Source organism: Crocodylus porosus, unplaced genomic scaffold, assembly GCF_001723895.1.
Source record: "Crocodylus porosus isolate Cpor-Errol unplaced genomic scaffold, CroPor_comp1, whole genome shotgun sequence".
Classification (NCBI taxonomy): Eukaryota; Metazoa; Chordata; order Crocodylia; family Crocodylidae; genus Crocodylus; species Crocodylus porosus.
This window is the reverse complement of record NW_017728906.1, coordinates 69968813-69981396: the sequence shown is the minus strand read 5'-3', so window position 1 is coordinate 69981396 and position 12584 is coordinate 69968813.

The following is a 12584-nucleotide window of genomic DNA, read 5'->3' as shown; positions in this document are numbered from 1 at the left end:
TGCCCTTTGGGCAGGGGGCTGGACTCGATGATCTCCCGAGGTCCCTTCCAGCCCTAATGTCTATGAAATCTATGAAATCTATGAAATCTTATGACAGATCTATGATGAAAAGAACTTGAATTTTCTGTGGAATGAAGGTGTTTTCCCTTCAGTTGCAGCTGATTTTCAGGAATCCTCCTCTCCCCTTGTTTAGCACTGAACATTCATCTCCTTTTCTTGCATAAACACATTCATTAGAACCCAAATTCTGTTCTCATTGGAAGAGTACTGACTTCTGATAAGTCAGTGGGGATTTACTGAAGTAAAGCGGTGAGCTCATGGGTTGCTGTTACCATCTATTCCCACCTTTCTACATACCTAAACCAAGTAGCAGAGGAGATTTGGGTAGACAGGAATGGAAAAATTTTCCTAGGATCACGGACATTACATATAAAATTGTCCAGATGTATGAAGCAGCAGGGAGACTCAGGTTGAAACAATTACAATTACTTAAAACAGTTAAGTGAAATATTGCATAGAAGTCTTGGAAAGGGATGGGAGAACTCATCTGTAGGAAAAACTCATTGCTTTGGTGCAGTAATTTGGAATTCTGCAGTGCACATCCCACTGCTGTCAAAAACATGACTGTCTGGGAAGTAATGGCCGTCTGAGGAGCAGCATTCCAATGCTCCAGGCTATAAAAAAATGCAGATGGCAAGAATTTCTTGCAGGCAAAATAACTTTAAGAATGAGGTGTCTGAAGAAGTTGTGTTGAGACATTTCATACTGGAGATAAATTACACCAGTCATTCCTGGGAGTCTGGATGACACATTTCCCCACCACAGGTTATGGGAGTAAAACAAAATCCTTCTTGCCTTACTAATGCAAATAGTCCTGGTGACCACACACATGAGCAAGGGAAACAGGATTTGGCCATGAGTCCTCTAATACTGATGGAAAAATCCTCAGGAATTGAGGAGGATACATGTAAAAAAAACAGTTTAGAATAAATCTGTCAAAATCTATAGTGTACGTACATTTGTCTATAGAAAAGATGAAATTCTAATGAGACTCAGTAACTTTAAAATCCAATTTCTATATAGCCACATTGGTTCCAATTCTCCAGATCCCCACAATAAAGGAACAGCTCTGTGTTTGAGAATGCCAATACATATAATTAAGTAGGAAAATTATTTGCTTTAGTAATAAGCTATTTTAAACTTCCGAGCTTGGTTTCTCCTTCTATAAAGTGCATACAACTTTTAGGACTCATTGTTGTAAGGCAGCCTGAGCTTTTGAATGATGAGATAACTAGAAATAATGGATAATTTAAAGATTGTAGAAGAAGTTTGCTGATCTTCTTACATAGATACATAGGCAGGTTTCAGCTTCTTCGACCATGATCTGCACTTCCGTGAAAGGGGCATGCAATGGTCTTCATATCTCTTCGAAAGGTAAGAGGCTGATCTCCTATGTAGGGCTTTAAACTAGGTTCATTGGGGGAAAGGGATGCAGAAGACAGAGAGCACCTAGGATTAATGAACCATGAGCCATACGCTGGAACAGTCCACATAAGTACTATGGAGCCTGATAGACATCAGGAGAGTAGGGTACCAAAGGCACCTATTGGGGGGATAAAGTGTCTCTTTACCAATGCCAGGAGCATGGGGAACAAGCAGGAGGAACTCACACTGTTGCTTGCAAACAAAGACTTCAACCTGGTTGGATTAACTGAAATCTGGTGGGATCCTACCCATGATTGGGCAGTAGGCATTGAGGGCTATAGACGGTATAGATGTGACAGAGTGGGGAAAAAGGGTGGGGGCATTGCTCTCTGTGTTAAGGAACAATACACATCCTCTATAATCAAGATGGTATCAGAAGAGGGGAAAACTGTACTGTGGGTCAGAATACAATTGGGTTGGGAAGAAAGGTAGTTGGGGTCTATTACAGACTGCCACACCACGTAGATGAGGTAGATCTGGAATTCTCAAGGCAGCTCTTAGAGGCAGTACAGTCAAGGGACATGGTTGTCATGGGTGACCTAAACTACCCCAACATCTTCTGGGAGGAGCAGTCAGCTAAACCATGTAGGTTCTTAACCTGCATACAGGACCTTCACCTAACACAGGAGGCATATGGTCCCACTAGGGGAAATGCCTTACTGGACTTGGTGTTTGCTACAGGGGATGATCTGGTAGGAAATTTGCAGATACAGGGTAACATAGAGAATAGTGACCACCAATTGTTAGAATTCACTATCTGGCAAAGGTGGGAAAGATAACCAGCAGGGCAGAAGTACTAGACTTCAGAAAGACTAAGTTCAATGAGCTCAGGAGATTAGTAAGCAAAGCACTGAAGGACAAGAGTGTTGGTGAGATGGGAGTCCAGGAAGGGTGGTCGTTCCTCAAGGGCCTGCAGGTAAGAACCTATGACCAGAGATTGAGGGACCTGGATCTCTTCAGCCTTTGCAAGAGAAGACTGAGAGGGGATGTAGTAGCCTTCTACAAATTCATCAGAGGGGACAGCCAGGAATAGGTGATACTCTGTTTATCAGGGCACCCCTTGGAGTTACTAGAAACAATGGCCACAAACTGACAGAGAGCAGATTTAGATTGGACATCAGGAAGAACTTCTTTACAGTGAGGGTTACCAGAATCTGGAATAGGCTTCCAATGGAGCTGTTGCTCTCTCCTACCCTGGAAGTCTTTAAGAGGAGACTGGACAAGCATCTGGTTGGGGTCACCAGACCCCAGCGCTCTTTCCTGCCCAGGGCAGGAGTTCAGACTTGATGATCTACTAAGGTACCTTCAGACCCAAACGTTTATGAAATCTATGAGATATCAAGATGACTGGGAGACAACGTGAATGATTGGGAACTTGCAGGGAAACATTTCTCCATCCATGCAAGTTCATCTATTATACTTACCCTGCCAACCCTCATGTGTATACGTGATAAAATATTTTTGCTGAAAGTATTACTTTGTAAGAGCTGAAATAACTCGATTCACAAAGCATATGTTCCTAGGTTGCCCTATGTCTCTAAAACAAGTTGTCAACAACTACTAGTCGTGAACTGCCTATGAGGGCCTTGTTACATGGTAATTTTAGGTAATTACAGTGTGTCAGAGTAGACTTGATTAATTGAATCTGTTGGAGTGTGGTAATTACTGCGCTCCGGCAGACTCCAGCATCCTGCGCATCAGTGTCCCCACACTTAAAAAATGGTGGCAGGGGAGCTTTAACTAAAGCTCATTTAATTAACTAAAGCACTGGATGCTTTAATTAGAGTGGGTCTTAAAGCCGCTTTAATTAAAGTGCCTCCCCCCCCACCAAGATAGGGGCCCTGGAGTGGTTTGCAGACAGCACTCACAACTCCAAGCACCATATCATAGCAGCAAATCTGTGGCTGGCAAGAAATTCCATTACTCAAAGTGGAAACTGTCATTTATTCCCCTTGCTCCTCAAACCTGTGCAGTCGTTTCACTTAAAGCACATCTCCCTTCCACCTGTCCCCATCCCTGTACCAATGCAGAACCACCTAGTCTGATGTCTCCATTCTCCCTGGTGTATCATGGCATGGTGATAGGGCCATCTTATGTTACCAGGAAGACAAAACAAAACTTCCATGCTACACTGGACTGTCCTCTTCCTCAACCTCCCTCTCTAAGGAAGAGAGGCTCAGACATAGCTTAGTCTGAGCTCCATGAGGCTTGGGAGCAAGGAAAAGGGCACAGGACAGGCAGGTCACACTAGTCTCCTGTTCTTCAGCAAGCACTGCAACTGTGTGGTGGTTGAGGGTCATGGTAGGCAGAGCTTTTCATAGTGTGGGGGGTCAAGAATTGGGCAAGTTGACCAATTTGTTTCTCCATGATTTCAGGAGTGAGCTCATTATATCACATATTGAGGTAGATTTCCAGTTTTACCTGCATGTTGAATAGGATCTCCAGTTTCTCTGCAGCACCATCATAGCAGGCCACTCCCTTCCAGGACTCATACTCTTCTTATGGGCACCTTGTCCTGCAGAAGCAAAAGATCACAGAAGAATAGGGTCCCCCTCACTGAACTAGAGCTCAGTGGCACCAGAGCTTCTGCCTGTAGTGCAGAGAGATTTTGGCCAGAGAAATTGTGTGATGGAAATTACATTCCTAGATTGATAGGCGAGGGTTGGAGGACTTCTCCTGTGTGCTATGATATGGTTGTTCCTGTGCTCGCTGGAGATCCTCAAATCCCAGCTGAACTGTGTGTCCAGGAGCCTGAACTCTGAGAGGAGCAAGCTGGTTAAGAGTCTGTTAGGAGCTGCCCAGCCCCTCCTTTAAAGACAGCTAAGTGTGGCAGCTCCACAGGGGACAACCCTGATGGGGAACCGGATTCAAAAGAGTGAGGTGTGGGAGCACAACACAATGCTAGCAACAGAGGGGATCTGTGACTCACCATGCTGAGCTCCTGCTGCTGCAAGGGTAGCCAGGTGAAAGGAGAGTATGGAGCACACAGCACCATGGCTGGCATCAGCTGCTCTGGAAGTGGTAGGAGGAGTGAATTGAGATGTGGTGAGGAGAGCAGCAAAAGGCAATGAGAGGATGGTGGACATGGCCACCTGCTCGCTGTCTAAGGCTCCTGCATTGCAGCCTGGGTCAGCTATATGAGATTCAAGCAGGCTCCTGACCTGCAGCCTGTGGTAAGTGCAATTCACTCAGTTACAATTAATCAAGACTGTCCCTCTGATTGGCTCTAGCAGTGTTTTTAAGGAACCCCTCCAGCACCTGAGCCTTGCTGAACAACACATTAGTCTTCAGTCTCTGAGCAGACCCTGTCCTAACAACATCTTTGGCTTTCCTAGTTTCTAGCCCTGCCTTTGGCTTGTTCCTGGATTTTGGTTTTGGATTCTCCCTCCAGACCTGTTTCCTGACTTCTGACCCTGGTTTGGCTTGCTTTTGGACTTTGCCCTGTAGACTTTGCCCTTTATCCTTCGCATTTGGTAACTAGGGTTCTGATTCCTAGATCCTGACCATGGCTTAGCATTTGGTCCCTGACTAGTGGCTTTTGGCCCCTAGCCCTGCAATCCCTGGTGCCATGCCTGGCTATATCCTCTAGGCTGGTTGGCCAGGTGGACTGTGACACTCTGGACTCAGCCACTTGCTCTGTATAAGCAAATGGTTGAATCCCTGAGTGAGGAGAGACAGTCAGTTCCATGACACTGTCACAGAACTCCTTCGGGTGACTTATGAGAGCCTGGAGGGGCATTGCTGCCCTCTTCCATGGCCACAATATAAGAATCACTGGCCTATGTGGCATCTTAGGCATTTCCTCCAACCACCTAAGCACTATGGTGCATCTCTCCTTGAGGAATCTTCTTCTCAATGAGGGGACCAGATCTCCTATGGATGCAGGGTGGACAGTGACCCTGTGGCACCTTGGTGGGCCTAAACACTATAGTTCTCTCCCAATATGTGGTATATGGAATGCACCTTTAAGAGGCCAGCAGTGGGATGACCCAGTCTCTTCCCTTGATGCCCTGTGTGTGTGGTTTGTGGTGGTGCGTAATTGTCATTCTCCTTGCAAGCTGTGAGCATGTGAGTTGCTGAATCCTGTTCCTAATAAAGATAAAGCTGTTTACCACCCCACCGGTCTCTGTTGAATGGTGACTTGAGGACAGAACCCCAAAGGCATGGAGGTCTGAGTAAGTACCCCATCCCTGAACCCAGTGGCATAGAGTAAACACTATATCATGAACCATCTACCCACCAGCTGTTTTGTGGTTCCCCTCAAACACAAAGGCCTCCAGGTGGCACCATGTGAGCCATAGGAAGAAGCAGCACTGCCAAGCTTCAGGGTCTGACTTTCGCTTCCCACCCCAGCACCACAGTTTCTTACAGGGACTGAGCTTAGAGTCAGGTCCCAGATTGTTGTCTTCCCTCCACCATTCCCCAGACCTCTAGGAAGGCAGAACCTGTCCCACAACCTGTGGCCCTATGTGCTGTGACAGCCCTGACCCTAGTAGGGACCCCAGGATGGGTGCTCTAGCCTCCACTGCACAAGTGTGCTGCTCTCCAAGGGTGGCCAGCTGTTCTGTGCACTCAGCTGCTCTTGGTACTCTCTGGCAGCCAGGGGAGCTTGAAAAGCACACTGCATGTACAGTGGCCTCCTGGCTGTGTTCCACTGGCAGCACAGGCTGTCTGTCTACCCAGTACCTGCTTGGTCTCTAGGACACAAGAATTCTTGTGGTGCTTTTGAATACCTGTGGCCTCTGTAGGTATTAACATATCTAATTATCTTGAACAAATTAAAATCTCCCCCTACCTTGTGTCAACCCCCCAAACAATCAAGATCAAAACAGGCAATAGATATCCTTATGGTATCTTTCTGTGTCCTTGTTACAACAATGTAATTATACACCACAAATGCTGTATTTCTGGATGAAGGAGAAGAGACTGAGTTTCTTTCTAACCCATTAACACCACCATCATCCAGGAGTGATGCTCCAGAGAGGTTTGAAATATATCTTCATATAATTCTAGAAAGCAAAAGATGGTCTTGTGGCTTTTTCCTTGGCTCAGGCACATGCTTCCTCCATAGTTCTGAGTTATTATATATTCTTGTTCCCAACGTAGCTTAGGTGTACTCAGGTATATACTCCCCTTCTTCAACTGAAGGGAATTGTTAGCTGGCAGGTGTGCTGTGGGGGAACTGCAGACCGCTCAGTTTACCTCCGTCCCTATAGAACCAGGCTAGGACGGTCAGGGGACTTAACTATATACAATTTTATTTACATTAATTTATCACAAGGAAAAGAAACATGGATATAAACATATGTACAAATACATATATATACACATATATATGGTATCCAAGCAGAATACATAAACAATACTCTCTGGGTAAATGCTATAAAATCTTATACCAGGCCTCCAGATACAGGTAAATATCTGATCTGAAACAGGTAAACCCCAAATAAACATATATAACCAACATATAAACTATAGGTAAGTATAAGTAAACAGTAAATAAGCCACAACTAAATATGAATAAACAACAGGTGGAACCGTCTGTGCAGCGTCATCTGCACCGAGCTGCTGCCCAGTGCCAGCAGCTGCAGACCCAAGCTGCCTTAAGTGGCTCCTGGGGTCTCTCACCCTCCATGCAGCACCTCCTGTACCGAGCTCCCGGCCTTGTGCTGGGGGTTGAGGACCTGAGCCACCCAAGCAGCTCCAAGGATCCTGCTTCATGCACCACCCTATGCACCGTGTCTCTGGCTGCACACCAGGGGTTGCAGACCTGAGCTACCTCATGCAACTCTTGGGATCTGGACACTATGTGCTGTGCTGTGCACTGAGTACCTGGCCACTGGAGCTACCCACCACTCCCTGCTGACAGAAGTCTTCATGGGTTTTTCTGGGCTACTGCTTTGCCCTGCTGAGCAGCTCTCATCAGCTCTTCTATGCCCCATTCTTCTCTCTCCTCTGTCCCCAACACGTTTGCTGCATGCTGGGCATGCAGCTCCTTTTATTCTCTTTGGGAGGCTCTGCCCCAGTCACGGGCTCCACCAATCATGAAGAGGATTCTCTGAGCCTGGACATGCCAGGCTATATCACCCAGTAAGTTCAGCACACCAATCTATGCTTATATTTCCCTCCCAGGGGTGAGTCTAAGCTAATGATAAAATAATAAACCTGTATTGATATGGCCCCATGTCACCAAACAAATTAAGATTCCCATGCCTGGGAAATAAAATTGTAAACAGAAAGTGTCCCCTGTGATGGTGGGAAAGCGCCTCAAAACAACCAGACCATTTTAATAAAGGAATAGCAAGTTATAATGATCAAAACATTGCAAACTTTAACCTACAAGCAACTATTAATGATTGCTTTGCTATTTTTTTGAGATCATATCAAGATGAAATCAGTTTAAAAGGAATAAAATGGAGAAATCCTCAGGTTTTGGCACAATTATGAATATTTTCAGTTCATGGCCACTGGAAGGTTCACTCAGCTTAATCCAATAAACATTAAGAACAGAGAGTGCATATTAAATTTCAGTGTGGGAGCTGTATTGTCATCAGTATCTGGACAAAACATGTGTTCTGAACTATTTTAAAATGTCCAAAGCTTAATTATTTACATTTTGCTTAAAAATACATTTAGGCTGATGACAAACAGACCAATATTCAATTTTATTTGAGTCCATACTACTAAAGGACTGTAAAACCTTAAAAAATAAGGTTTATTGAACTGAAATTCTGAGAAACCATCCTTCACCACTCATCCAACTTAAAGGGTGACATGTGAAGCAATTGACTGTCAAGGAGCAGAATCTGGGATAGTTTCCTGGACATTTTACTAGCCTCCAAACCAGAAGTAGCTTATCCTGCTTCCACTTTCGGGTGGGGTAGTTGCCCAAGTGCAGTTCTCCGGGTTGGTTGATGAGAAGCACAGTTCGTTTCCTGGGTGCAGCACTGTGTGAATACAAGTATGTGCTTCCAGTTCAAGAACTGCTAAGCAGCATGATGCCATGTCCTCTCAGCAGTTTTATTTTCACTTTGCCATCTTGTTGCCATGATGGTCTCTACGGCTAGCCCTAAGTTCTCCCGCATGAACAAATCCAGCACCAGAAGCCATTTATTTACTCCACTGAGAGTTTCCCACCCCACCCCTGCCCCTTTTAATGGTGACATGATAGTGATTTTTTTCTTTTATACAAGAAAGATTTTAAAACAAATTCAAGATTAGAAGATATTTTGTCAGCTTGAAGAGGTTAAATTAAGGATTAGATATGCAAACTGACAGCCTTGTTTAACCAAATTTTGAGTATATGTGATAGAACACTAAGAAGAGAAATTCCATCTAGTGATGTATTTTTATATACCAAGGGCAAGTCATTAAATGTATCTCTCCAGGTACACATGTACAAATCCAGGTATACATAAGCAGGCATCCATACTAAATTACCAAAATTTAAGCAGCTAAACGTATGTGGCTACCTATTGTGTCCATCTGCTCTATTGATAGAAAAAAATAAAGGAAACAAATGTAAACAGCTGCATACTAAATACATTAATTCTGTCTACTCTTCTCAAAATAAGATGTTCCTCAATTCTCCATAGTACTTCCAAGTACCTTTATTATCTTATCAGCCCTGGCTGATTACAAGTCAGCTGTGAAACAAATGTGGCATAGACACTAATTTATTAAAGCACTTGTCAACATAAGAGACCTTCAAGCAACTCCTAATCATGCCATGCCTATAGTAGGTAAGCAGCATACGTGGCTGATATCAGATACCATGCATTAAGGACGCACTGTATTTAGGATAGGAATGATATCCAACACAGAGAACAATGACTACCAGAGACTATATAACAGGACCAGCACCCCCAGTGAGCCTAAAGTGAAACACACAGGATCCCATGCCAAGGATGCAATCAGTAAAAGTGACATTGGGCTTTCCAAACATGTGAGCCCGAGGGAAGAAAATGTAAGGGTAGTTATGGATAGGATCTAGGATTGTTTTGTTTTGTTTTTGTTTCCTGGTAGAAAGTGTTCCCAGCCAAACACATTGTCAGCTGTTTTAGTTTTTCTCCACAGGTATTTATCTAGCTCAGAGCCAGATTCATCCATAGGCATTTTCCCCCCCGACCTACAAAATCTGACACCATGTTGTAACAGAGTTGAATAATTGACTGCACTCAAGACATCAGTGCCATTTATTTTCATACAGCAGTCAACTAGCAAATAGGGAGGGTGAATCTTTTCAAAGGCTTGGTTGAGTTTCAGAAAAGTAACACAGTGGCTTACTAGGTTCTTAGGACTGCTCTTTGACTTTCCACCAAAGTTTCTTAAGAGCAAAGAGAAGTTAGCTGGGGAAATGTAATTTCAGTTATAGCATTTGTCTGTAAGAGGTATTAACATTCAGCACGTAATTTATGAAATGTGGCATCCATCCTTCTCCTACACATAACATGGAGGACAAAGCCAATGCACCATTTTCTTGTTGTTCTTTCTAGTTTAGACCTTCTACATCAATTAGTGCTGAAAACTTCCAGTGAAGGGTTTGAATCAATCTTGTATTAGCACTGATATGTCCAAATCTTTCTATCTGGAAATCCATGATGAACTCAAAAACTAAATCTCACAACCTCAGGAAAGAGCCACAATGAGCAGGTTTAGAAGAGCTGCACCTCCTCTTCAAGAATAACTCAGTGGGTCATATCATTAAGGTATAATGTATACGTTTGTAATAAACCTACACTTTTGAAAAAAATATTCTCTTCTATGGCTTCATTTGCAAGGAACACAAATGGAACACACACTTCCATATAATGGCTAACATTGGTAAATTTGTTACAGATATATATTACAATATTGTCCCTGCTGGTTTGATTTGTTGTGCCCAGAAGTTGAAATTCAGCCTCCCAGATCCATGCATTATGTTCTTATTCTTCAGTATTTCCTTTGCCAATGCATAAAAATGAAAAAAGCATGATTGCCATGAGCCCTGTAGTTCCCACAGCACAGCTAATAAGCTGCAAGGCTATGAGGAGAAAAGGAGGAAATTATCCTGTCACTCTAGGAAAGCAATGCCAGTTGAGAGAAGGACATATCTATTCTTAGTAGCTTTTCTAAACAGTTTAGAAGAAAAACAACAGACAGTGGGAAGGAAGGAAAAAGAGGGTTTGTGTTGTATATGGACAGGAATGGCTGTATTAGGTTTCTGCTAATGGGATCCCTTCCATTGCCAAGAGATGGAAGAGAGTAAAGGAGGCTTTATGCTTTCATAAGGGAGAAAGTGAAACTCCTGAGTGTATGAGAGGAGAAGAAGGAAGCAGAGCATGAACAATTTTGCATAAGTTTTAAGAAACTTATTTAATGGTTTATGCCACTGCTCCCAGATAAGTAATACCACCAGAGTTCTCTCTCTCAAAAAAAAACAGCTTATAGTTTGCATATGATTCGATCTTTTGTGGATCTCCACAGCTGAAGCTAGACTATATTCAGTGAACACACATTAATAGAAGGTTCTGAATTTAAAGAAAAGATTATTTAAAATGTACTGGACATAGGTTTACTATATCAGTGGCATGCTAGTAAGAACAATGCATCTAGACAATGTGATATACAAAAGTAGATCCATGTGTTAACTCTAAAACGTTTGGGTAATCATTGCAAAGCATACATTCAGCAGCATTCAAGGTAGTATGTGTTTAAAAAGACACTGGGAAAAAGAAAAACTTATTTATTGGCAATGTACCACAGGAAAAAAAATACAAATTCCAAGTGACCTTTTATGGATATAATTAATATTCTGTGGGGAGATTTGAAACACTTTCAGTTATGACTATTAAACCTAATTACCTCACTCTCAAAAATATGCTGGAAGCATGGACTTGTACTCTTAAAAACCAAAAGATACAATTACATTTTCTCTATTGAGGTATTGCTAGTTTATGTATGTGATAGGGAAAATAGGCAAATAAAGACAAATGTATTTGTTTTAATGAAACAGGTGACTTTAAGACACTAACAAAAACAGCTTGGAACCTAATTCTTAAAAGCAGCTTTCTTGGGGAGCAAAAGTCAAAGCAAAGCAGGAGTGGGCGTCATGCCTTAGTATTTAAAACAATGAACCAGAGCAGATTTGAATTAGATGCTGGTCCTTGGGGAAGGCACGTGACCTTTTTGAGTTTAAATCTGTTTTGACTTCTTAGCAATGGGGCCTACTGTAACAGAGCCAACATGTTTCCTAATAAGGGCAAGGCTGCTACTCAGGAAAAAATGTTAAAGGAACACATCCATCCCAAATGAGAATTATTCCAAGCCTTACCTACCTTTTACTGAATGACAGCCATCTAGCATAGGCAGTGTTAAATTTAGCATGCCCATTCTTTAGGTACAAATGTTACATTTATGGTAATATTAATTATGTCACCAGTGACACGGGTGGAAATTTAGAAAAGTGTCAAATGGGGGGGGAAAATGATGAGTCACAATCAAAGTGAATAAACCCAATTCAGAGGTATTGGTTGTAGCTGTGTTGGTCTAAGAACATGGGCAGACAAGTTTCTTTGGGTAAATCTGGTATCTTTTATTAGATCAACTGAAATAGTTGAAAAAAATTCTTCACAAACTTTTGCATACAAACACCCTTTGGTAGGCTGAGATGGCATCTGCAGTTGTTAGAAAGCAAGAAAACAGATACATAGAATCATAGGAAATTAGGGTTGGGAGGGACCTCAGGAGGTCATCTAGTCCAACCCCCTGCTCAAAGCAGAACCAGCCCCAGCTAGATCATCACAGCCAAAGCTTTGTCCAGCTGGATCTTAAAAAGCTCCAAGGATGGAGATTCTACCACCTCTCTGGATAACTTGTTCCAATGCTTTACTACCCTTCCTAATATCTAACCTAAACTTCCCTTGCTGCAACTTGAGACTGCTGCTCTTTGTTTCTGTACACTTACTATGTTTGACTTCATTAAGACCACTGGCTTTTGCTTGGTAGATCCGTAAAAATATCCTTAGTATGGAGTCAATCCCTCAAAATAAGGTCTAGCTATATCCTGCTAAACAGTTACCATTGGAATCAGTGTTGAAACATAAGTGTTGTCATGTGGG